General features: G+C 44.6%; 1 protein-coding gene across 1 annotated transcript in view; it reads left to right on the top strand.

Annotated features, from left to right (window-relative positions):
- The window catches only part of LOC742704 (collagen alpha-4(VI) chain-like), a 172331-nt gene that overhangs the window by 71866 nt on the left and 74108 nt on the right, over nt 1–26357 (top strand). The window lies entirely within an intron of this gene.

The raw sequence follows: 26357 nt of genomic DNA on the forward strand, positions 1-26357 counted from the left end.
ACCAATGTACCTCTTACACATATTGATTGATGTCTCATGTCTCTCTAAAATGTATCAAACCAAGCTGTGTCCCTACCACCTTAAGCACATGTTGTCAGGACTTCCTGAGGCTGTGTCACAGGCATGCGTCCTCAACCTTGGCAAAACAAACTGTCTGAATTAACTGAGACCTCAGATTTTTGGGGTGCAAATAGTCTTAGGCCTTGAGAGCCCTCTCGTAGTTTCCATATTTTTGCCCTCTTGAATGCTGGCACCAAGCAAACCTTGGCTATCCTGCTTAAAGGGCCATTTGGAGAGGGGCTCTGGAGGGCGAGGGGCCACATGGAGGAAAACAAGATTCCCCAGCTGACAACCAGCACCAACTGCCAGGCACATGCATGAGGCCATCCTGGATGTTCCGCCCAGCTGGCCCTCCAGCTGCAGGTAGCCACACAAATGAGCCCAGGTTAAACCAGCCGGGAAGTCCCCATGCAACTCACAGGGTCATGAGCAATAATGGCTTGTGGTGGTTTAAAGTTTCTAATTTTAGGGTACAATAGGTAACTGAAACAGCCCACAAGGGTGTGAACCTGTGGAGGGTGCATTTCCCACCTGCTGAAGCTTCTCAATTCCCAGGATCCAATCCAGATAAGACTCTTGTTCTCAGTGTCCTTGATGGAAATGGCAATGAACTTTTTGCAGATTGGACCATCTCGGGAATCCCAAAGATCGGAAACTATTTTCTTTCTCAGAATCTTCCACACAGCATTGAGCCTTAGGAATTTCTAAGAAGGATCTGGAATGAAAAAAAAATCTTTTGAAAAGGTATTTGTATAGCTTCACTTTAGCAAGATTCATGGTGGGTGTTAGACTAAGTGCTGGTGTTAAGCCAAACCATGTTTTTCAAAGGCTCATCTGGCCTCAAGGTTGGCGGGATCAGAGTGGCCTCCCAGGATCTATCACATCCTCAGAAGAGTTGGTTCAACTGGCATGTACCCAGATGTCTTTGAGCTAGTATGATACTCCCTTGAGTCAAAGGCTGCCACATCACATCTCCTTTAAGTCCCCCTAAGTACGACCCCAGAAGCATTGACAAAATAGTACTATTCCTGAAGATTTCAGGAAGACATAAATGAAGAGACTAAATTGCAAGGTACCAAAACTTCCATCTTTGCTAAAGACCCTCATCCAGGCTGGGCACGGTGACTCAAGCCTGTAATCCCAGCAATTTGGGGGGCCAAGGCGGGCGGATCACCTGAGGTCAGGAGTTCAAGACCAGCCTGACCAACACGGAGAAAGCCCATCTCTACAAAAAATACACAATTAGCCGGGCATGGTGGCACATGCCTGTAATCCCAGCTACTAGGGAGGCTGAGGCAGGAGAATCGCTTGAACCTGGGAGGAGTAGGTTGCGGTGAGCTGAGATCGTGCTATTGCATTCCAGCCTGGGCAACAAGAGTAAAACTCCATCTGAAAAACAAACAAAAAGTCCTTATCCAATGGTCATGCCACTCTATCTGGCCATGTAATTTCTCCTCCTGTCTTTCTGTAGCAACAGCCTTCTGAGGAACCTCACTCTGCCGTTCAAAACCCCTTCAACTTGTACCCTTCATCAGCAAAGTATTTAGCTCAACATGTATGCCTCTGGGGGAACTCATCCACATGCCATGTAAGGATATTTCCAGCAACATCATCTTCACTACCCCAGGACAGCATTTTAGAGTGGATTACGTGCCTGCTGGATGTGTTGTACTTGAGCGAGTTAGAGAAAATGCCACACTTTGAGACGAATTAAGAGTCTGTTTATTTAGCCGGCGGCTAAGAAATGGCTAACGTTTAAAGTTCTCTCGGCCTCGAAGAAGGGGCTAGATTTTCTTTTATACTTTGGTTTAGAAAGGGGAGGGGGGTCTAGTTAAAACAATTTTACAGAAGTAGGCAAAAAAGTTAAAAGGATAAATTGTTACAGGAAAGTAAACAGTTCTAGGTCTAGGGGCTTTAATACTATTACAAGGTGATAGATGCGGGGCTTTGGGCGTTATCAATTGGAGGAATTCCTGGAAACTGCGGATACTGCTTGCCACAGTATCTTATCAGTTAATTGCATTCTTCGATGTGCTAAGAGTCAGCTTGCACAAGTTAAGTCCTTGAGGAAGGGGCCGCCAGTGAAAGAGCCAAGATGGAGTCTGTCTGGCTCTCTTAGCTAAGGGAGAGTCAATTCAGGTGGAAACAAGGCTAGGTCATTAAAAGAAAGGGAGAGTCTAAAAACAGAGTTAGTAAAAACAAGGTTGGGCATTACATTCCTCACTTGTGTTTTTGGGGAATCAAATCGTTGATTCTTCAGTTATAACAAGGGGGTTATATTGAGTCTTAAGATACATAAGTTTGACAGAAGCTACGTGTCGTTTTACAAAATTAATAAACTAATATACAAGGTCCAAAAATTAGACTTAATAGTAGGATGGGGAGGGGGTCTGGCTAACTTAGTAATTAGAATAGTTAGCTCTGGGTTCTAGTTGACCATGCTTTGATACTAGGGGATGTTATTTTCTTGTTCTTGTTGGCTCTTATCTAGATTTTCTTGCCCTTTCTGGAGTGTAACTTTTATGACTAAGAATGGTGGAGGAACAGTTAAATCAACTTTGTCAGGGTGTTTCTGGAACATAGGGTTACTTAGATCAGTTAAAGGCCTGATTGGCTTGGGTGGGCTTTATGAGACTAGGGTTTTTTTGGATGGTGAACATAGTCCTAACATTAAATCCTGGGATATAAAATCTTAATCTTCATGACATGCCATGATACTATTGAGTTGAATTAAGGTCATGGACAGCTATAGTAAGAGGATTACAATTTTTCTAGTACATAATTTAGGATGAGAAGCACGACTTGTGGAAAGAGTTGAAGATCTGGTTGATCTTTTAGAGTAGGTGGCTAAAGTTACATATGTCTAACCAGGGCAGGAAAACTGATAAGTATCTTGACAGCTAACATCAGGGTGATTTCTATGACAGAGGTAAAAGCCAATATTTTGGAGTCTTTTTTCTGCATTTTTGGAGCTTCTACACTTAGTTTGGCTCTTGGAGTGTCTGAATCTTGCTGCGAGGTCAACACTTCCTGCTCCTGGGACTGACAGATTGTGTTGCTTTTCGTGGGTATGGGCTGGCTTTGGGAATAGTACAAATAAATCAACTGCAAAGGAGACTTCCTTGGAGGTACTGGCCTTCTAAGTTGTGTTTGCAAATACACGTCCTGTTGTGAAAGAGGTGGAGAAAGGAGTAGGAAGGCACAGAGGATGTAACGGGCAAAAACAAATAAGTGAGGTAGTAAAAAGAATGAATCTAATGGCTTCACCTGACTTAGGTGCAGTTTTAAGGGGCCTGACTTAGGCCTGGGGACTTATGTTTTTAGCTGGGCTCTGTTGGCCTTTTTGATGCGGGAGTGATGAATCTAGGCAGGAAGCCTGTCTACTTTCAGAGCCATTGGCGTCGTGAGGATGACGGTGTGAGGTCTTTTCTAAGCCGGAGTGAGTCTTTCTTTTTGGAACTTTTTAACAAACACTAGGTCTCCTGGCTGGAACGAATGGCAGGACTTTGGTCAGGAATTGGATTGGGATGGGCTCCTCGAACAAGTGGCAGGATGATATCTTGTACCTGTTGGAGAGACTATAGGTACTGTAATAAATTAGTTTGTGATATTTCTGCTAATTTGGCATCTCTTAGCTTAGGCAAGATAGGCAGCCCCTTCTTATACATGATTTCAAAAGGTGAGAAATTCGCCGGGTAAGGGGTGCACCTTACTTTAAGTAGGACTAAAGGAAGGAGACTTACTTAATTTACACTGTTTTTTTTTTTTAAGATTAATTTTGTAGGAGTGTTTTTTAGGGTGTGGTTGATGCTTTCTACTTGCCTGGAGCTCTGGGGTTGAGAGGCACAATGGAGCTTCTGTTGAATGTTTAACGCCTTACTGACTGACTGAGCTATAGGCGAGGTGAAGGCTGCTCTATTATCAGACTTTATGGCAGCAGACAGCCTATATTGAGGGATGATTTCATTGAGTAAAAACTTAACTACTGTGTTGGTGGTTTCGATTCTGGTAGCAAATGCCTTAGTCTATCTGGAGAAGGTGTCTACTAGTACTAGAAGGTATTTGTACTTAGCCTGGTGTGGTTTTACTTCTGTAAAGTCAATTTCTTACTTTTTTCTTGGCGAGTTTTTTCAGAGATAGTGGCCTGGGCTGGGTTTAGGACTTTGTTTGGCATTTACGTGGGCGCAGGTTGTGCACTGGAGAGCTGCTTAATCTGTTAGGCTTTGAAGATGGGGGATCTTAAAATGGCTCCGGAGGAGCTGAGGTAGCTTTGCTCTTCTTAAATGGGTGGTAGGCTGTAGGTAACTGATTAAAGTTTCTTTAAGAGTTCAGGGTATGAAGATTCCAGAGTCAGGAAGAATCTACTAACTTTCCTGATTTTTATTGGCTCTGAGATCTGAAGCCAGTTTTTTTGTTGTTGAGTATACAGGATTGTCAGGCAGATCTGGCTGTGGAAAGGAGACTGTGGGCAGCAAGTTTAGAGGTGTGACTGAAAGTCTTGCTGTGACCTGAGCTGCTGAATCAGCTTTCTGGTTACTATGGGCAATGGCTGTGTTTTCTTTTTGATGTCCTTTGCAGTGGATCACAGCTACCTGCTGAGGTGAGTAGCCTGCTTTCCTGGTAGATGGCTTTACGTACATGCACAGTAGCAAAGGCGTACTTGCTGTCACTGTAAATGTTAATACGTTTATTCTACTTTATCGGAGAGCCTGAATGAGGGCGATCAATTCAGCCTTTTGTGTGAGGTGTTCGCTGGTAAAGCTTGAGCTTACAACACATCCGTCTCCGTGGTAACAGCTGCACTGGCTTTTCATACTTCCTGCTTGAGGAAGCTGCTACTGTCTATGAACACGGCGGCATCTGCCTGTTCTAGGGGCACAGCTTGAAGATCAGATCGGCCAGTTTCGATAGTTTCTAACAGTTCTTGACAGTCATGAGCAGGAATAGTGCAGTCTGAGTCAGGAAGTAGTGTAGCTGGATTGAAACACTTTGAGGGAGAGAAAGTCAAACGAGGCTGATCTAACAGTAAACTTTGATACTGCAAGATGGGAGCATTTGACATCTATTTGCCAGAAGCATTTTGTAGTAAGGTCTTTACGGCATGAAGAGCTGTAAGGGTTAAATTTTGGCTTAGAGTTAACTTATCATCTTCTTGGGCCAGGCTTGCTGTAGCCACTAAGGCTCACAGACAACTTGGCCATCTACAGGCCACAGGATCTAGCCTCTTAGATAGACCACTGGGCATCTTTAGGGTCTTAGAGTCTGAGTAAGGCATGTCTTTAGCAACTGTTTGGCTTTTATGGAGATATTGGGGAGGGCTAAAGCAGGGGCTTCAGTTAATGCTAAATTAACGGGCTATTTCATTCTGCACTTCTTGGATAGCTGTCACTAAGATTTTTGTTTGTCTTTTGAATGCTTTATCAGCAGCCTTTTCAGCTGCCTGTGTTGCTTGTTTTTGTTTTTTAAACTTTTGATTGTCAAAAACTTTTTGGGCTATTTCTGAAAGCTGACTGATATTTATTCTAGCAAAGCTTTCTAGTTTTTGAAGTTTCTTTTTAATATCCGGGGCTGCCTGAGCCACAAATGCTAAATTAAGAGCACGGCTATTTTCGGGAGCTGCCGGGTCAAAAGGGGTGTAAATCTGATAAGCCTCCTGGAGGCGCTCTAGAAACGTTTTTGGTGACTTATCGGGCCTTTGGACAACTTCGGTCGTCTTAGACAAGTTTATGGGTTTCTGAGCGGCTCTTTTAATACTTGCGAGGAGATACCGGTGAAAATCGTCTAAAGCTCCCTTTCTACTTGAGGAATTTGGGTCCCAGTTAGGCCGGGTAGAGGGAAAGACCTCCTCAAGGAGGTCTCTAGCTTCTCCTTCCGGTCCATTGGCTGATGTGAGGAAGTACTTTTTGGCTTCTTTTCGGATACATTCTTTCTTTTCAGAGGTGAAAAGGGTTAAAAGGAGCGGTTGGCAATCATCTTAGGTGGGTGAGTGAGTCCGGAGTACAGACTCTGTCAGAGAGGTCAAAGCCTGGGGCTTTTCAGAGAAGGGAGGATTATAAGTTTTCTAATTATATAAGTCAGAAGCAGAAAAAGGGACACAAACTAAGAAGGGTGCTGAGCGCTCGTCACCTGGAGGGACTTGTGCCTCTCTCAGTGGTAGTAGAGGGGCTACTTCTTCCTGCCACGGTCATGATTGAGAGGCAATGGGTGGCGAGCCTACAGGGGACGTCGTCGAGGAGACATGGGATAACTTTAAGGGAGAAGGTTGGTTGTAAAGCGGTGGGACTGGGTGAGGGAGACTCCCCTCTTCTTCAGAGGGAGGCAGTACAGGGGAAGCTGAACCGGCTGAGGGTCGAGGCGAAAACGCGGTCTGGCTTAGGAGGACCTTGGAGGTAGAATTATGAATGGCGCATGAATGGAGCCATGGAGGGGGGATCCTGACTAATCTTAGCTATTGATCAATGTAGGGAAACTGATCAGGCTGGCTAGGAGTTTCAGTAACAACCTGCCACACAGTCTGAACAATTGTGAGGTTCAATGACCCTTCAGGGGGCCACTTGACTTTAAACTTTGGCCATTTTATTTTGCACAGTGTCTGGAGCTTGCCTTTTTTAAGGCGGACTTTATAATCCTTTGAGGAACTGAGAGGAAAATTCTGCAGCATACATTGGAGAGGGCTTTAACTTTATAAGGCTGGGAGGAAGTGTTTCTTATTTTTTTTGAAGGCAATTTAATAAGATTTGAGCATAGATATTAAACTTAGCATGGACAGAGAAACTTATTTCTTGGGGGACTGGAGTAGTGAAAGAACAGAATCAACATGACTAGAAAGAGCAGAAAAACTACAACAGCTAATACTACTTGCTACATTACTGTAGCTTTAAGATTGAGGGAGGAGGACTAGAGCCAGCCTGAGATCTTGTGGGTCAGTTTGATCTAGGCGTTCTTCTTCTTCTAGATCTGCACTTTAAATACTTTTGGTGTCTTTATGACTTAAAGGCAAATAGCTTAAACTTAGCTTTTTCTTTTAAGGGTTTAAGGAGTGGGAGCAGAGCCAAGTCCTGGAGACGCTGAACTTGCTGTCACACCGGAAAACGAGATGTGCGGGGTAGGGGACAGGGACAAGGTGGAAAAGGACTACTCGGATCATTTTTAAGGTGGGAGAGTAGCCACAGAGGAACAGAGTAAGAATCTAAACAAAGTAAAGCAGTACGGGCGTACGTTTCTTTACACAGTGTTCTACTTAAGGATACAGGAAAAGTTACAGAATGACAAAAGAGGTGAGTAAGGAAATCTGCAGGGTGGCTGTTTTGAACTCACTACTGGTTTAGTTTAGAGGAGGTCTAATCACTTGGACGTGGGGTATGACGATCTAAATACTTAGAACTTTCATGGTGCTAGAAATCTTAATCAGGCAAATGTTTTTCACACTTGTTCTTGTAACAACACTTGACTTGCTTCTGGCAGAAAAGACAGGACTGTGGTGGCCAGCCTAAATGATTGATGAGAAATTTAACCTCCTGTGACAAAAAATCAGCACTAAGGACTTTGAAGAAGTTTTTACTTAGACGTGTTGGGCAATATCACCGTCCTGACATGCAAAATTTTCACAACTACTAACAAGACAATAGAAACTGAACAGAACAATCAACATAAAGCAAACAATTGACTTTACGGCATGTAAACAGTTATGACAGTTTCTTCCTTTTTTTTTTTTTTTTTTTTTTTTTTAGACAGACAAGCGGAGTGGTTCCTATGGTGGGATCAGTCAGATGCCTGCCTGGCCGCTCCTTCTGAGGGGACTTGGGCTCCTCTTAGCATTGGCAGGCTGTTATAAACTTCCGGCTCAGATCGAGCTATGCCTGATGCTGCCTTAAGCCTTATGAGGTCGCCAAGGAACCGCAGGTGAGGGCCCACTTGAACTCCGTAGCTTCCGCCGTGGAGCTACAAACTGGAGGACAAGCGCAAGCCCTTGTCCTCCCTCATTCATTCATTATTCACAAAGAGTTTATAACAGTTTTTTTTTCTTTCTTTCTTGGAGATTCTTCAAGAAACTGGAACAAGAGAAAGATGAGAGATAGAAAAAGAGAGAGAGAGAGAGAGAGAGAGTGACCGGTCTGCCAGAAACCAGGACTCAGTCCTCCAGCATCCTGGGATGTGGACTGAGTCAAGGGAGGGCCCCTGTCAGGGCCACTTCCCTCCTAGACAGAGACACAGAGGTGCCCAACAGAAAACCAGGGCTCTACCTTCTAGCGTCCTAGAGAAACGGGCAGAGTCAAAAGAGGGATGTCCTCATCAGGGTTGCTTCCCTCTTACTAGAACTGAAGTCAAATCTGACCTACCTGACCTCGGGGTCAGAAGTTGAGGACTCAGAGGTGGAATTTTTGTGGGCATCCACACGGTAGTCGATCCGCTCTCCTCTGGAAGATGGTCACCTTTTGGGGACCTGAAAATTATTTTTCAGGTGGCACCCCCCCCTACAAGCCGGCCATCCTTCCGGGGGAGCCCGGAGCGAGCCCAGCTCTCGCCTGGTGGCGTTTCTCGCTCGGGCCTCCAAATGTTGTACTTGAGCGAGTTAGAGAAAATGCCACACTTTGACATGAATTAAGTCTGTTTATTTAGCTGGCGGCCAAGAGATGGCTAACTCTTAAAGTTCTCTTGGCCCCGAAGAAGGGGCTAGATTTTCTTTTATACTTCAGTTTAGAAAGGGGAAAGGGGTCTAGTTAAAAGAATTTTACAGAAGTAAAGTAGGCCAAAAAGTTAAAAGGATAAATTGTTACAGGAAAGTAAACAGTTCTAGGTCTAAGGGCTTTAAGACTATTACAAAGTGATAGACGTGGGGCTTTAGGCATTATCAATCGGACAAATTCCTAGGAACTGCGGATATTGCTCGCCACAGTATCTTATCAGTTAATTGCACTCTTAGAGGTGCTAAGAGTCAGCTTGCACAAGTTAAGTCCTTGAGGAAGGGGCTGCCAGTGAAAAAGCCAAGATAAATTCTGTCTAGCTCTCTTAGCTAAAAGAAAGTCAATTCAGGTAGAAACAAGGCTAAGTGATTAAAAGAAAAGGAAAGTCTAAGAACAAAGTTAATAAAAACAAGGTTACGCATTACAGATGGGGTGATCCTTATATTCAGCACAGTGTTCTGAAACTTCAATGGAGTGCTCCTAGTTTGATAACTTGGACCATGCCAAATAAATTGAATTTCTCTTTCTTAACAACAGATGTTTGAATACAGCCCCGTGTCCTTCTCTGCTCCTTCCTGCCTTCCTCCTCTCCTCTTCCTTCCCTTCCTTTTCAAGAGCAGGGTTTGCAAGCTTTTACTTCAAAGCATCAGATAGTAAATATTTTAGAATTCGTGGGCCATACAGTCTCTTGTAGTAGTTAATCAACTCTGCCACCCATAGCATGAAAGCAGCTGATATAGGTTGAATATGTGTCCCCGCCCAAATCTCATGTTGCAATGTAATCCCCAGTGTTAGAGGTGGGGCCTGGTGGGAAGAGATTGGATCATGGGGGTGGATTTCTCATAAATGATTAAGCATCATCCCTTTGGTCCTGTCCTTGCAATAGTGAGTGAGTTCTTGCAAGATCTGGTTGTTTACGAGTGTGTAGCACCTCCCTCCTTACTCTCTTGCTCCCACTTCAGCTTCTGCCATCATTGTAAGTTTCCTGAGGCCTCCATAGAAGCTCAGCAGATGTCAGTGTCATGCTCCCTGTACAGCCTACAAAACTGTGAGCCAATTAAAACTCTTTTCTTTATACATTACCCAGTCTCAGGTATTTCTTTATAGCATGAGAGAACAGCCTAATCCAGCAGCCATAGACAATACATAGCAAATGGGCATGGCTGTGTTTCAATAAAACTTTATTGACAAAAACATGTGCAGGCAGGTCAGATTTGGCCCATGGGCCATAGTGTCCCAACCTCTGCTCTGGAATATTCTCTTTAGCCTGGATGGACATCTCTAGGTTTTTTTTGTTTTTGTTTTTGTTTTTTTTGAGACAAAGTCTCGCTGTTGCCCAGGCTGGAGTGCAGTGGTGCAATCTTTGCTCGCCACAACCTCTACCTCCTGGGTTCAAGCAATTCTCCTGCCTCAGCCTCCCAAGTAGCTGGGATTACAGGCACCTGCCACCACACCTGGCTAATTTTTGTATTTTTAAATAGAAATAGGGTTTCACCACGTTGGCCAGGCTGGTCTCAAACTCCTGACATCAGGTGATCCACCAACTTCAGCCTCCCAAAATGCTGGGATTACAGGTGCCCGCCACCACATCTGGCTAATTTTTTTGTATTTTTAGTAGAGACGTGATTTCACTATGTTGCCCAGGCTGGTCTCGAACTCCTGATCTCAAGTGATTCACCTGCCTCAGCCTCCCAAAGTGCTGGGATTACAGGTGTGAGCCACTGCAGCTGGCTTCTAGATTTTTTTTTTTTGACCATTGATTATTTGGTTTGACTTCTGTTTTCTCCCCCATTGTGGTAGTCATTTTCTGAATGCCTGTTTGTTTGTCCATCTCTCTCCTCTGTAGTCCCTAGAGTCAGATGAACTCCTCTGCAGATGCAATGGTGTAACACACTGCAGTGCTGAATTTTGAGCAGGAGAAAGAGAGCAAGAGTGACCAGTACCCTTGGAAACTCTGGCCTCCTGAGAATTTGGTGTCTTCTCTGCAAAGGTTGCAAACCTGTTAACCCACAGGCCAGAGAGAGAGACAAGCCAGAATCATGATCTGTTAAGCTTGAGTTTAATATTTGATGCACAGAGATCACTGAGTTTTTTGATAAGAATTAGAGGGGTAAGAAATGGCCACAGAGATCAATTTCTATCTCCAGGTGAGGATTCAGGAGATAATTCTGCGAACAGAAATTCCTGAGAACTGAGATGGGGGAAATCGCTGGTATTAGAAGTGTGAAAAGGTCAGTAATTAAGGCTACGACTGTGCTCTTAGAGGCAAAAGAAGAAAATGAGACTGCCAGGCATGAATAATGAGAAATCTTTGATGGAATTAGCCATGCAGAACAGATACTAAATGCATCCTCACTCTTCTCATAGTCAAAAGTTTTTGCTTAAGCTGGATGGGAAAAAGAGAATCCCATTTCACTAAGTATAAAAGAGGGGATTTTAGAGAAGGTCTCAGAAGAAAGAGATGTGGCGGTTTGGTGAAACTCACCAGAGGCTGAACCCTCTCCAGCATAACACAGGGATTGGGAGGAGTGGGGAAGCATTAGGCCAGGTGCATAGCCCAGTGCTGCTCTCTCTGGACTTTCTGCTCTCTCTGGACTTGTTTGCTAGCTGAGCTCATCCATTTGCATAATTTTCAGTGCCATTTCTCAGCTGATGAGTCCTGAACTTTTGTCTTGAGGCTAGACTTCTCCTTCAAACAGCAGTCTTAAACACTCAACTTCTTTCTTGTTTTTTCCACTTGTCAACTCATGAACACCTCAACCTTGTTAAATCCAAAGCCAAACTCATGGCTTGGAGTGGTAGGTGATGGCTGTAATCCCAGTGCTATGGGAGGCTGAGGTGGGAGGATTACTTGACGTCAGGAGTTTGAAGCCAGCCTGGAAAACACAGTGAGACTCCCTATCTACAGAAAAAAAAAAAAAAATAGCTAGGCATGGTGACGTGCATCTGTAGGATCTGTAGTCCTGTTACATGGCAGGCTGAGGCAGGAGGATCACTTGAGCCCAGGAGTTTGAGGCTGCAAAGGGCTATGATTGCACCAATGCACTCCAGCCTGGGTGACAGAGCCAGAGTCCCTGTCTTAAAAAAAACAAAAGCAAAACTCTTTTTCCTCCTCCTTCTCCATGGGCTCTGTCCATGCCATCTCTGTTCTGTAAATGGCACCACCCCCTGCTGAGCTGCTCAAGGTGGTCATAACTCATGTGTTGTGCTAACTCTGCTTTTGCCCTCTTCTCCAGTCAGAAGTGCTGTGATTCTAAACTTTATCCAACTTGTCCACTCTCTCTATCTTCACTGTCATTATCTTTGCCTAGGACACTGCTATCCCAGCTGGGCTACAGCAGCAGCCTCCTAACTGGTCTTAACTGGTCCTCTGCACCTGCTCTCCATGCTCAGCAATCCATTTCCTACCTAGCAGCTTCAATGATCTTAAGGTGTCCATTTAGTCTCATCCCTGCCTTTCCTGCCCATGGCACATAGAATAAAATAGAGACCCCGAGTCTTCTGCCTGTTCTTGCCACCTCTCCAGCTCTCTCCTATCTCCTCCCCTTGGCCTACTCTATTTCAGCCAGTCTGGCCTCCTTTTGTTTTCTTCGACTTTCAAACCTTTCTCCACGACAAGGCCTTTGCACTTGCTGCTTCAGCCTGGAATGATTTTCCTCTGCATCTCCCCAAATTAGACCATCCTTTAGGTCTCAGCTAAAATGATGCTTCCAGACAGCTCTTTCCTGACCCCTTTATAAAGTGGACTTCCCTGCTCTTCTCCACCTTAACCTCATTATTTCTTGTTGCGGGAACTCAGGGACCCCAAATGGAGGGACTGGCTGAAGCCACAGCAGAGGAACATAAATTGTGAAGATTTCGTGGATATTTATCAGTTCCCAAATAATACTTTTATACTTTCTTATGCCTGTCTTTATTTTAATCTCTTAATCCTGTTCTATTCATAAGCTGAGGATGTACATCACCTCAGGACCACTGTGATAATTGTGTTAACTGTACAAATTGATTGTAAAACGTGTGTTTCAACAATATGAAATCAGTGCACCTTGAAAAAGAAGAGAATAACAGCAATTTTTAGGGAACAAGGGAAGACAACCATAAGGTCTAACTTCCTGCAGGGTTGGGCAAAAAGAGCCATATGTTTCTTCTTGCATGGAGTCTATAAATGGACGTGCAAGTAGGACAGATATTGCTAAATTCTTTTCCTAGCAAGGAATATTAATATTAATACCCTGGGAAAGGAATGCATTCCTGGGGGGAGGTCTATCAATGGCCGCTCTGGGAATGTCTATCTTATGCAGTTGAGATACGGACTGAGATATGCCCTGGTCTCCTGCAGTACCCAAAGGCTTACTAGGGTGGGGAAAAGCTCTGCCCTGGTAAATTTGTGGTCAGACTGGTTCTCTGCTCTCAAACCCTGTTTTCTGTTGTTTAAGATGTTTATTAAGACAATACGTGCACCACTGAACATAGACCCTTATCAGTGGTTCTGCTTTTGCCCTTTGCTTTGTGATCTTTGCTGGACCTTTATCAGTAGTTCTGCTTTTGCCCTTTGTCCTGTTCCCTCAGAAGCATGTGATCTTTCTTAGACCCTTAGTAGTAGTTCTGCTTTTTGCCCTTTGAAGCATGTGATCTTTGTACCTACTCCCTGTTCTTACAGACCCTCCCCTTTTGAAACCCTTAATAAAAACTTGCTGGTCTGAGACTCAGCAGGCATCACGGACTTACTGATATGTAGTGTCACCCTCAGTGGCCCAGCTGTAAAATTCCTCTCTTTGTAGTGTCTCTCTTTATTTCTCAGCTGGCTGACACTTACGGAAAATAGAAAGAACCTATGTTGAAATATTGGGGGCAGGTTCCATCAATAGTTCTTTCATGGATTTACTTACTTTTTGTCTCCCTCCATACCCTAGAAACTCCTGGAGGGCAGAGCTGTGTCTGCCATCTTCATCACTGCATTACCACCACCCAGCACAGTGCCTGGCACAAAAGAGTTCCTCAATAAATAAATCAGGATGAATGGATAAATACATGGATAGGCACTTTGAACTACAGATGAGTTTAAATACTTTGTGTTTTTCTTAGTCAAACATGTGCAATTAAGCATGTGATAAATGATATGACCACACCTGTGTCTTGCCTGATGTTCTTTGCAATCACTAAATGAAGTCAATTGTGCCTGTTTTGACAGTTCTGTTTTCAACCTAATGATCTGTTTCTTTTAACTTCTGGCTGTTGGCTTTCTTTGGGTTTGTTAGACTGACAAAGTGGCAGATATTGGTATTTGCTCTTTTGTTTAAATGTCATGAACTTTAAAAATGCCTTTGCTTTTGGTAAGAAACCCTAGTTAGGACAGTCTAGCGGTCAGGATGATTTGGGTTCTGGTGCAGTAACAACAATCCCCAAATCTCAGTGGATCCATGCAGTGAGGTATTTATTTGTTTGTTTGTTTGTTTGTTTTCTGAGACAGGGTCTCACTCTGTCACCCAGACTAGAGTGCAATGGTGCAATCTCAGCTCACTGCAACCTCTGCCTCCCAGACTCAAGCGATTCTCCTGCCTCCTGAGTAGCTGGGATTACAGGCCTGTGCCACTACTGTCTCGCTAATTTTTGTACTTTAGTAGAGACAGGATATCACCATGTTAGCCAGGCTGATCTTGAACTCCTGACCTCAAATGATCCACCCGCCTTGGCCTCCCAAAGTGCTGGGATGACAGGCATGAGCCACCATGCCTGGCCACAGTGAGGCTTATTCTTGGTCACATTGCATGTCTGGGCTGTGTTAGGGCATTGTGGGGTGGTCTGTTCATTGTGTTCACTCAGGGATCCAGGCTGACAAAAGCCCCATCTCTGCATGTGTCCTTGATCACCACTTCAGGGGAAAGGGAATGTGGTGGATCACACAGCCTCTTAACACTTCCACCTGGAGGTGACTCAAGTTGCTCTTGCTCATGGTTCATTGGACAAAACAGATCACAGAGACATGGGCAACTTCTCTGTGCCTGGAAGGGGAATCAAAATATGAATAGCTACATTGATTTTCCCTAGCTATTACACAGAAGGCCTCATTTAAACACAGTTACTTATTTGTGTTTTGAAGCTAATTGTTGTCCATCAAACTTCACAGAAGATATGTGCACTTCCAAGTTATTATTAAGCACAATTTTTTTTTTTTTTTTGAGACAGAGTCTCACTCTCTTGCCCAGGCTGGAGTGCAGTGGCATGATCATGGATCACTGCAACTTATGCCTCCTGGATTCAAGTGATTTTCGTGCCTCAGCCTCCCAAAGTGCTGTGACTACAGACACCCACCACTGCGCCTGGCTAAGTTTTGTATTTTTAATAGAGATGGGGTTTCACCATGTTGGCCTGGCTGGTCTGGAACTCTTGACCTCAGGTGACCCACCTGCCTTGGCCTCCCAAAGTGCTGAGATGACAGGCGTGAGCTGCCATGCCCATCCTTGAGTGTGATTTTTGATTGGGAAGATCAGGGTTAGGGTTTTAGTCTGAGGACAGTATGATGTGAAGGTGAAAAGCAGAGCTTGGCTGTGAGTTTGCTGGGATGCCTGTGCTGCTTCTACAGTTCTTTGGCTGTGTGACCGTCACCTTTGGCAAGTTCCTTTACATTTCTATGTGTTGGTTTCCTCATCAATAAAATGGAAAAACTAATAATCATAATATCTATTGGTGTTGGGATAGCCCAGTGGTTGACACATAAGGACTCAAAAACAGTTTTTTTTTTTTTTTTTTGAAACAGTCTTGCTCTGTTGCCAGGCTGGAGTGCAGTGGTGCAATCTCAGCTCACTGCAAACTCTGCCTCCTGGGTTCAAGCGATTCTCCTGCCTCAGCCTCCCGAGTAGCTGGGATTACAGATGCCTGCCACCACTCGCAGCTAATTTTTGTATTTTTAGTAGAGATGAGGTTTCACCATGTTGTCCAGGATGCTCTCGATCTCTTGACCTCATGATCCGCCCACCTCAGCCTCCCAAAGTGTTGGGATTACAGGCATGAACCACCGTGCCCGGCTCAAAAATACTATTATTAATTTTGGGGGGTAGTTACTATATTTTGTGAAAATCAGAGTTCAGTACCTTGTAACACTGGGTTGGGATCTATCCCTGAAGGAACAGGCTTCTAAAGAGGAAGGCATGGAGAGAGGGGCAAAATTTCAGTGTATGTTGTAATGACTTTAGGTATATGGACCTGGGGCTGAGTTCTAGCTGGGGCCACCAGGTGGCAAGGTGGACTTTGCTAAATTCTATCACTTTCCTGGGCCTCAGACTCACTTGTTACAAATGGGGTTAAAGCATCCCTCTTTCAGGGCTAAGATAAAGATGATTAAGTAAGAGGGAATGAAAGTAACTTCCATCAACTGTCAAAAGTATTCCTTTAAAAAAATTTTTTTTTTTTGAGATGGAGTCTCTCTCTGTTGCCCAAGTTGGAGTGCAGTGGCATGGTCCCGGGTCACTGCAACCTCCACCTCCTGGGTTCAAGTGATTCTCCTGCCTCAGCCTCCTGAGTAGCTGGGACTTCAGCTGCATGCCACCATGCCTGGCTAATTTTTATATTTTTAGTAGAGACGGGGTTTCACCATGTTGGCCAGGATGGTCTCCATCTCTTGCCCTTGTGATCCACCCACCTTAGCCTCCCAAAGTGTTGGGATTACAGGCATGAGCCACCACGTCCGGCCCATTTAACTTCTATATTACTTTCCTGTTGATGGACTTACCAGTGCAAACTGAGCAGCTTAAAACACCACCCAGTTATTATCTGTTTTCATGAGCCAAGGGTCTGGGCAGGGTTTAAGTGGGTCTTCTATTCAGGGTCACAATACGGCAACCAGAGTGTCAGTTGGAGCTGGGGTCTCATCGGATGCTCAGTGTCTTCTTCCAAGCTTATTCAGTCTGTGAACTGAATTCAATTACTTACAATTGTTGAATGAAGACCCTCAACTCCTAGAGCTGCCACCTCCAAAGACGGCTCACATCATGGCCATTTGTGTCTCCTTGGAGGCTAAGGGTTCAATCTCTGAAACTTCACCTTTAAAAGATTCACCTGATTAGGTCTGGCCCACCTAAGATCATCCTGCTTTGGATGAACTCAAAGTCAGCTGAGCAAATGTGCTTAACAAAGCAAGTGTGACCATAATCACATTTGCAAAATTCCTTCCTCTTGGCCAAATCACAAGCTCTGCACACACTCAAGAAGAGGAGATGATACAGGGAGCAGATATAAGGGAGTGGGTCTCTTGGGGGCTGTCCTAGAACTCTGCCCATTACAACTTCCTTTCTCGAGGAACAGCAGGCCTGGGGAGAGATGATCACAGATGAGCACAGCCCACAGGTGGTGAGTGCCTGGTGCTGGGGTAGGATGCAGGAGGCTGTGAAGCAAGTATGAAAAGCCTTCTCTGGGCTGGGTGCAGTGGCTCACACCTGTAATCCCAGCACTTTGGGAGGCCGAGGTGGGTGGATCAGGAGGTCAAGAGATCGAGACTATCCTGGCCAACCAATATGGTGAAACCCCGTCTCTACTAAAAATAAAAAAATTAGCTGGGCATGGTGGTGCATGTCTCTAACAACCCAGCTCCTCAAGTGAGCAATTCCTGTCCCTTTTAAGGGCTCACAACTCTAAGGGGGTCCACATGAGAGGGTCTTGATCTATTGACCAAGCAGGGAGTACGTGACTGGGGGCTGCATTCAGCAAACCCCATCTCTACTAAAAATACCAACATTCAGCAAAGTTTCAGGATACAAAATCAATGTGCAAAAATCACAAGCATTCTTATACACCAACAACAGACAAACAGAGAGCCAAATCATGAGTGAACTCCCATTCGCAATTGCTTCAAAGAGAATAAAATACTGAGGAATCTAACTTACAAGGGACATGAAGGACCTCTTCAAGGAGAACTACAAACTACTGCTCAATGAAATGAAAGACGATACAAACAAATGGAAGAACATTCCATGCTCATGGCTAGGAGGAATCAATATCATGATAATGGCCATACTGCCCAAGGTAATTTATAGATTCAATGCCATCCCCATCAAGTTACCAATGACTTTCTTCACAGAATTGGAAAAAACTACTTTAAAGTTCATATGGAACCAAAAAAGAGCCCACATTGCCAAGTCAATCCTAAGCCAAAAGAACAAAGCTAGAGGCATCACACTACCTGACTTCAAACTATACTACAAGGCTACAGTATGGCCAACAACCAGATGAGCCTGGAAGCAGGTCAATCACCAGTCAAGCCTCCAGATGAGAACTCAGCTCTGGCTGACACTATGGCTGCAGCCTTGCACTGAACCCAGCTGAGTCATGCCTGGATTCCTGACCCACAGAAACCATGCAGTGATAACTGTCTGCTGTCTCAAACCACAAAGTTTGCAGTAATATTGTTGCACAGCAATAGATAACTAATAAAAAAAACTGTCCTACATCATGTACATTACTGAGCAAAATGTAGAACCTGGATTTGAGCTCTGATTTCAGAGGTGTGGTCTCAGTCTCCCCAGGGAGACCTGTCCTGGGAGACAGTTATGCCAGGCTGTGATGCTGTGATGATTGTTCTCTTCCTACCCAGAAGCTTTCAATAGGCATGTCAAGCATGTGACCCCAGCTACATATACCAAATGTATTTCTGACAAATGCCAGGACATCGTGAGCTTTCTTGTTTTACTGAGAGCTCTATAAAGGAAGGACTATCTTTGTCTTTTTTTTTTTTTTTTTAAGAGTCTCACTGTCACCCAGGCTGGAGTGCAATGGTGCGATCTCGGCTCACTGCAGTCTCTCCCTCCTGGGCTCAAGGGATTCTCCAGCCTCAGCCTCCTGAGTAGCTGGGATCAAAGGTGTACATCACCACACCCAGCTAATTTCATATTTTTGGTAGAGACGGGGTTTCGTCATGTTGGCCAGACAGATCTTGAACTCCTGGCCTCAAGTGATTCGCTTACCTCGGCATCCCAAAGTGCTGGGATTACAGGCATGAGCCACTGCACCTGGCCTGTCTTATTTATGTTATGTCTACGTGAAACAGCCCAGTGGTCAGCACACAAGGGGGTCCAAATGTGAAAGGAAAGAGCAAACACATAGGGGTGTTCAGAAATAGTTCCCAGGTTACTGCCTGTTTCAATATGTACAGTCCTCGGCCCCACCCACAAGATTCTGACTTGGCAGGTCAGAGTTGGAGATGGGGGAGCTACTTGGTTACGAGGGATCCCAGTTCATTTTGAGGCAGCTGGTTGTTAGACTGCATTGTAAAAATTACCCCCCAAAGATGTGAAGGGATAATTTATGTATTTTTAATAGAGATAGGTTTTCACCATTTTGGCCAGGCAGGTCTCCAACTCCCAGCCTCAGGTGATCCACCCGCCTTGGCCTCCCAAAGTGCTGGGGTTACAGGCATGAGCCATTGCTCCTAGCAGTATTTTTTTCATGAGGCAAAATTCACATAACACACAAGTCCCTGTATGAAACCATACACTTCAGTATCATTAAATACATTCACAATGTTAAGCAATCATCATCTCTGTCTAGTTCCAAAACATTTTCATTAACACCCCCCGCCCCCCAAAAAAATAACCCTGTATCCAATCAAGCACTCTTCATCCCCTCCCCTTTCCCCCAGTTCCTGGCAACCACTTACCTGCTTTCTGCCTCTACAGATTTGCCTATTCGGGACCTTTCACATAAATGGAATCATGTAATATATATAATAACCAAAAGGTAGCAACAACCAAGATGACCATTTGGTTGATGAATGAATAAACAAAATGTGCTGTATCCATACAATGAAAGTATTGGTGCCTACTACATGTGGATGGACCTTGGAAACATCATGCTGAGTGAGAGAGAGCCTTGGTATTGTCTCATCTCCCCAGGAGATTCCAAGGTGCAGCCAAGGTTGAGACCCACTGACAAGCAATGGATATGGTTGGGTGCAGATGAAATAAGGCAGCCAGGGGCAGGAGGGATGTCTCATTGAAGATGACTATTTGTGGATGCCTAGCAGGGGTGGGGATGAGGTATGATAACAGCAACCCCAATCTCAACACAGCGTGACCGATTTTATCTTCAGCCAGCTGATACGCCTCATGGGATTTGGACACATGACATCTCTGCCTCCCAGGTTCAAGCAATAACTCCTGCCTCAGCCTCCTAAGTAGCTGGGATTACAGGCATGTACCACCACACCTAGCTAATTTTTGTATTTTTAGTAGAAACGAGGCCTCATCATGTTGCCCAGGTTGGTCTCGAACTTCTGGCCTCAAATGATCCACCCACCTCAGCCTCCCAAAGTACTGGGATTACAGGCATGAACCACAGTGGCAGCCTCCAAATTCTATTTGAAGTTTGACTTTCCACCTCCAGAAAATCCAAACGTTTGCCCTAGTCACAGTGGGACACCCAGAGTTAATCTGAGAGAAATGTGCTTTTAAAAACAGCTCCAGGCCAGGCGCAGTGGCTCACGCCTATAATCTTAGCACTTTCGGAGGCCGATGTGGACAGATCACGAGGTCAGGAGATCAAGACCATCCTGGCTAACACGGTGAAACCCCGTCTATACTAAAAATACAAAAAATTAGCCGAGCGTGGTGGCACATGCCTGTAAGCCCAGCTACTCGGGAGGCTGAGGCAGGAGAATCGCTTGAACCAGGGAGTCAGAGGTTGCAGTGAGCCGAGAGCGCACCACTGCACTCCAGCCTGGTGACAGAGAGAGATTATGTCTCAAAATAATAAAACCCTCCGATATGAACACCAAACTAGAATCACTCCATTGACTTCCCTCCACCAATCAGGGGGAGTGATGGTGATGGTGCATGAGTGTCTATTTGCATTGAGTCTTAATGGAAAATAAGGTTGTGTCACTCAAAGGAAAAACAAATCACAGCCCAGACTGGAGCTGTGGATGAATAACATGGCTGAGTGTTGGTACAGGCTTTCCACAGCAATATTAAAACTGAAAAAATCAGCAATGAAGCTCCCAGCCATATTTCTGCCTAATGATTTTGGGGAAAACAACAGAGGCACTCCTCAACTTTTCCTTCGCTGCACAAAGTGGGTTTGGCTGGAAATGCCAAATGTGCTTGTGGCTGGGATCTTTCAAATGAAAGCAAGCTGGGAGTCAACCTCCTGCAGCCGCAGGCCAGAAATGGGTTGAGACCAAACTATTATAGTCACACTGATGCACATCTAAACAGATTTAACTCCCTCACAGCAATCCAGATTAATTTAATATGCTTTCTTAATGGCATTCCGCATTTCTCATTAAAGCAAATGAACGTCCATCCCTGTGTGATAAATTAGGTCAAAAAACATTCATATATTTAGGGCACAGGGAAGGAGGAGTTGTTGGCTGTTAAAAAAAAAAAAAAAAAGTCCTGCAAATGGCCTTTCAAAGTCTAGACATCTTCATCATCAACACAAACATTCCTCTTCACAAAGGGACCTCAAGTAACCTTAGGCTGGAGGGCCCACCTGCTTATGTTTTTCTTCTCATTCTTTCTTACCTTCCCTCCAGCCCACACAACTCACATTCAGTGACCAAGTCACGTGGGTTTCACCTCCTAAATCTTTCTCATATCCTTCACTGCTCAGCCACTCTCCTGACACCACCATAAACCAAGCCACCATCACCTCCAGCTGTTTGACTGCAAATGCCTCCAGACTGGCCTCTGCTTTTCCCTGGCCCTGTGACAATCTGCACTCCTCACAGGGACCAAAGCAATCACTTCAGAAGGTGCATCCAAACAGATCACTCAGCTTTCAATGGCTCCCTCTGCTGTGTGGGTTAACAATGATAAAAGCTCGGCCGGGCGCGGGGGCTCACGCCTGTAATCCCAGCACTTTGGGAGGCCGAGGCGGTCGGATCACGACTTTAGGAGATCCAGACCATTCTCCCTAACACGGTGAAACCCCGTCTCTACTAAAAATACAAAAAAATTAGCCGGGCGTGGTGGCGGGCGCCTGTAGTCCCAGCTACTCCGGAGGCTGAGGCAGGAGAATGGCATGAACCCGGGAGGTGGAGCTTGCAGTGAGCCGAGATCGCGCCACTGCACTCCGGCCTGGGCGACAGAATGAGATTCCATCTCGAAAAAAAAAAAAAAAATGATAAAAGGTCACCTTTTCTGAGCACACACTATCTCAGTCCATCCCTACATCAGCCCTTTATTTCACCAGTGGGGAAGCTGGGACAGAGAGTAGTTACGTGGGATGCCCAAGGTGGGACCTCTCGTGTGAAGTTTCCACACCCTAATGTGAGACCCTCCATGACCTAGCCCCTCTCTTTCTCCAGCCTCATTTCCTGATTCTCTCGCTTGCCCTGCAGGCTTCAGCCACAGAAACTTCTTGAAAGTCCCTTAAATCTGGCTGAGCACAGTGGCTCACGCCTGTAATCCCAGCACTTTGGGAAGCTGAGGGGGGTGGATCACCTGAGATCAGGAGTTCGAGACCAGCCTGGTCAACATGGTGGAACCCCATCTCTACTAAATATCCCAAAATTAGCCACGTGTGGTGGACGGCACCTGTAATCCTAGCTACTCGGGAGACTGAGGCAGGAAAATCGCTTGAACTCGGGAGGCAGAGGTTGCAGTGAGCCAGGATCGCACCACTCCACCCAAGCCTGGGCATCAAGAGTGAAAGTCCGTCTCAAAAAAAACAGTCCCTTAAATCTGCTCTATGCCTATCAACCTCAGAGACTTTACTATGGTGTTCCTCACCCTGAAATGTTGTTCCTCATTTCTCCACATAGTGAACTCATCCCACCCCCTAGGCCTCTCCTTAAGTGTCATCTCTTCAAGGAAGATTTTACTTTTTTAATATAACTATTAAAATATAATTCAGGTACTGTATGATTTGCCAATTTAAAGTAAACAAATCAATGCTTTCAGTGCATTCACAGAGCTCGGCAACCACCATCATGATCAATTTTAAAACATTTTCATCACCCCAAAAGAAACCCTGTATCCATGAGCAGGTACCTGCCATTTCCTCCTCCCACTAAGCCCTGACAATCTACTTTTTTTGAGATAGAGTCTCTGTCACAGGCTGGAGTGCAGTGGCACAATCTCGGCTCACTGCAACCTCCGCCTCCCGGGTTAAAGCAATTCTCCTGCCTCCCGAGTAGCTGGGATTACAGGGATATGCCACCACGCCCATCTAATTTTGTATTTTTAGTAGAGACAGGGTTCCTGTCTTCATAGATTTGCGTGTTCTGGACATTTCATATAAATGAAATCTTATAATATGTGACCTTTTGTGACTGGTTCTTCTACTTAGCATAATATTCTCATAGTTCATCCGTGTTGTAGCACATGTGAGTACTTCATTCCTTTTGATGACTGAATAATATTCCATTGCATGGTCAAACCATGTTCTATTTCTCCACTCATCAGTAGACAAGCATTTGTGTTGTTTTCACTTTGGCACTATTATGAATAATGCTGCTATGAGCATTTGTATACAAGTTTCTGCACGGACATATATTTTCATTTCTTTCATAAACTGGAGTGGAAGTGGTGGGTCATAGAACTCTGTGTTTAAGCTTTTGGAGAAGTGCCAGGCTGTGTAAGAAAGAAAGCCTTTCCTCACCCTGTGAGACTGAGCTCCCTCTCTCCATTTATACGTTCTCTTTATGCCCTTTGCTTCTCTTTCAGAGCAATTCACGTTGACCTGGGTCACCCTCAACTTAAGGCTCATAACTCCCCTAGATCCCCAGGGTCCACACTAAATGTGATGAAATATGATGGAACACACATATTTACTTTTGCATTTTGTAGTAACCACATTTTAAAAAGTAAAACAAAAGAAGTGAAGGTAATTGGAATAATATCATGGATTTAAACAAATCTATCCGAAATACCAGGTCTACAAGTATAAAATATTTTAACATTAACAAAATACTTTGCTTTCTTTTTACATTAAGTCATCACAATCTAATGTGTATTTGACACTTCTTGCACATCTCAGAATGATGGCAGCACCCCATATGGGGGGCCCTCCTGTGATGCCAATGATGGGCCCTCCTCCTTCTGGGATGATGCCAGTGGGACCTGCTCCCGGAATGAGGCCACCCATGGGAGGCCACATGCCCATGATGCCTGGGTGCCCAATGATGAGACCTCCTGCCTGTCTCATGATGGTGCCCAGTCAGCCCAAAATGACTCGACCAGACGGATAAGGATAGAGGGGAGGCCTCATTACATCAGTGTTGTTTTGTTGTTATTATTGTTGTATTTTCTTTGTTTGTAATGTTTTGTTTTGGTTTTGAGACACAGTCTTCCTCTGTCGCCCAGGCTGGAGGGCAGTGGCACGATCTCAGCTCACTGAAACCTCCACCTCCCGGGTTCAATAATTTTTTTTATTTTAGTAGAGACAGGGTTTCACCATGTTGGCCAGGATGGTCTCAATCTCCTGACCTTGTGACCCACTCACCTCAGCCTCCCAAAATGCTGGGATTACAGGTGTGAGCCACTGCACCCGGCCTATATGAGTTTTATATTTACCTGCTCCCTTCACCAGGAGATCATGCTGCTGTGATGCCGGGTTTTCTTAACAGCTTAAGGAAGACTTGCCCCCTTGCCCTATCAAAGAGAATAGTTTTGGAGGGGAGAAGTGGGACCAAAAAAGATGCAGTTTTCATTTCTATTGGGAAATGTGAAAATAAAATTGTCAACTCTTTTAGTTAAAAACAACAACAAAGAAAAGGAAACGAGATGTGGGGCTGCCACACGCAATATCGTGCATTAAAGGGATCTTCTACTCTGGAGGAAAATATCTTTGCTGATGCCAGACCAACCTAACACAAAGACCTTTTGGTTTTTTAATATGACTGTGTTTTATTTTACAATGTGTAATTCACTTTAGAAGGGCAAAGTACCTGTCTGGGGAAGACTATTTAATTTCCTGCATTTATTTAGAATATTGGCTAATGTTATTCTGAAGGGAAATATCTCTAACAAGTGAGTGCCCCCCACATAGACACAGCTCATGAGCTCACGGGGCAAAGGAATTGAACAGCAGCTTCCTAATAGCTAGCCTTCTTTGTGGTATGGAAATAATTATCAGCATGTAAAAGACTATATATATATATTCAACAATTCTGACCCCCTGCAAAATTCAAATCTGCAATTGATTGGTTTCCTGGGCCCCTGAAAACAACTTTGTCAAAATTGTTCAGAAATAAAATCAGCCAATCGTTGCCCCTTGGGGACACAGGACAAAGCAAATCAGCCATGACCAATGTGGAGTCGGCCGTACACAATTACATGCAGATCTGCAGGACATCAAGTCCCTGCTATGGTTCCTCCCCAGTCAGGCCCCCATTGCCTGGGCTGCAGCCAGAAGCATTCAGGCACAAGTGCATTCAACAAATACTTATTTAATTGTATTGGTGGTTAGAGGGTTGTTGTTGATTAAGGTACATTAATGGATCCATGTCCTCCCTGTATCCAAGACTCTGCCATTTGTCTCTGCAGTTCCTCCCACTGAAGAATCGGAATATATTTCTCCAGCCCCTAATGTTGGGTTTAGTCATGTGTCTAGCTTTGGCCACTGGAATATTAATCTGCATGACCAAAAACTTGGAAAGTATGCATTCATTTGTGCTCACTCGCTCCTGCTTTCACCATGAGAACAAGCCCAGGCCAGCCTGCTGCTTCCAGCAGAAGATAAGAGACACCAAGAGCAAAGTAGAGCTTCCCAGACATGCTCATGCTAGATTAACCAATCCTCAGCTGACCCATAGATCCATGAAAATAAATGACTGTTGTATTAAGCCACTGAGATTTGGAGTGACTTGTTAGGCAGCATTTTGTGACAATAACTAACTGATACAAGGGTCACCATCCTTTATCTCTGTAGATTTTAACCAATTTTTAATAGCTAGATGGAGATCTTCTAGTTGCCTTTATTTATAATGAATAAGACTGTAGAGCTAGTTTGGCCTGACACTACCAGTTACCTACCCAGAAATTCAGAAATACTTTCTTCTCCAACCCACCCCAACCAACCATTACCATTTTTTTTTTTTGAAACAGAGTCTTACTCTTTGCCTAGGCTAGAGTACAAGTGGCACAGTCAGAGCTCACTGTAACCTCAAAATCCTGGGCTCCCCTGATCTTGCCCTTCAACCTCCTACGTAGCTAAGACTACAGACATGTGCCACCATGCCTGGCTAATTCTTTTATTCTTTGCGGAGACAGGGTCTCACTATATTGCCCAAGTTGGTTTCAAACTCCTGGCCTCAAGCAGTCCTCCTGCCTCACCCTCCCAAAGTGCTAGGATTATAGGCATGAGCCACCACACCCAACCTCTTCTTCTTTTTAAATAGAAATCCAATTTTATTCTGACAGTGGGTTGCTTACTTTTTTTTTTTTTTTTAGAAAAAATTGGCCCAGCCCCAGGGAATAAATAGTGACTGGTCTAAACAGGGTTGGCAACTATAGACCAAGGGCCAAATCTGGTCCTCTGACTGTTTGTATAAATTAAGTTTTACTGGAATAAAACCAGGTCCATTCATTTATGCCTTGTCTACATATGCTTTTAGACTATGATGGCACCACTGCGTCACTGCAACAGAGGTTATCTAGACCAAAAGCCTAAAATATTACC

This window comes from Pan troglodytes, chromosome 2, assembly GCF_028858775.2.
Source record: "Pan troglodytes isolate AG18354 chromosome 2, NHGRI_mPanTro3-v2.0_pri, whole genome shotgun sequence".
NCBI classification, from domain to species: domain Eukaryota; kingdom Metazoa; phylum Chordata; class Mammalia; order Primates; family Hominidae; genus Pan; species Pan troglodytes.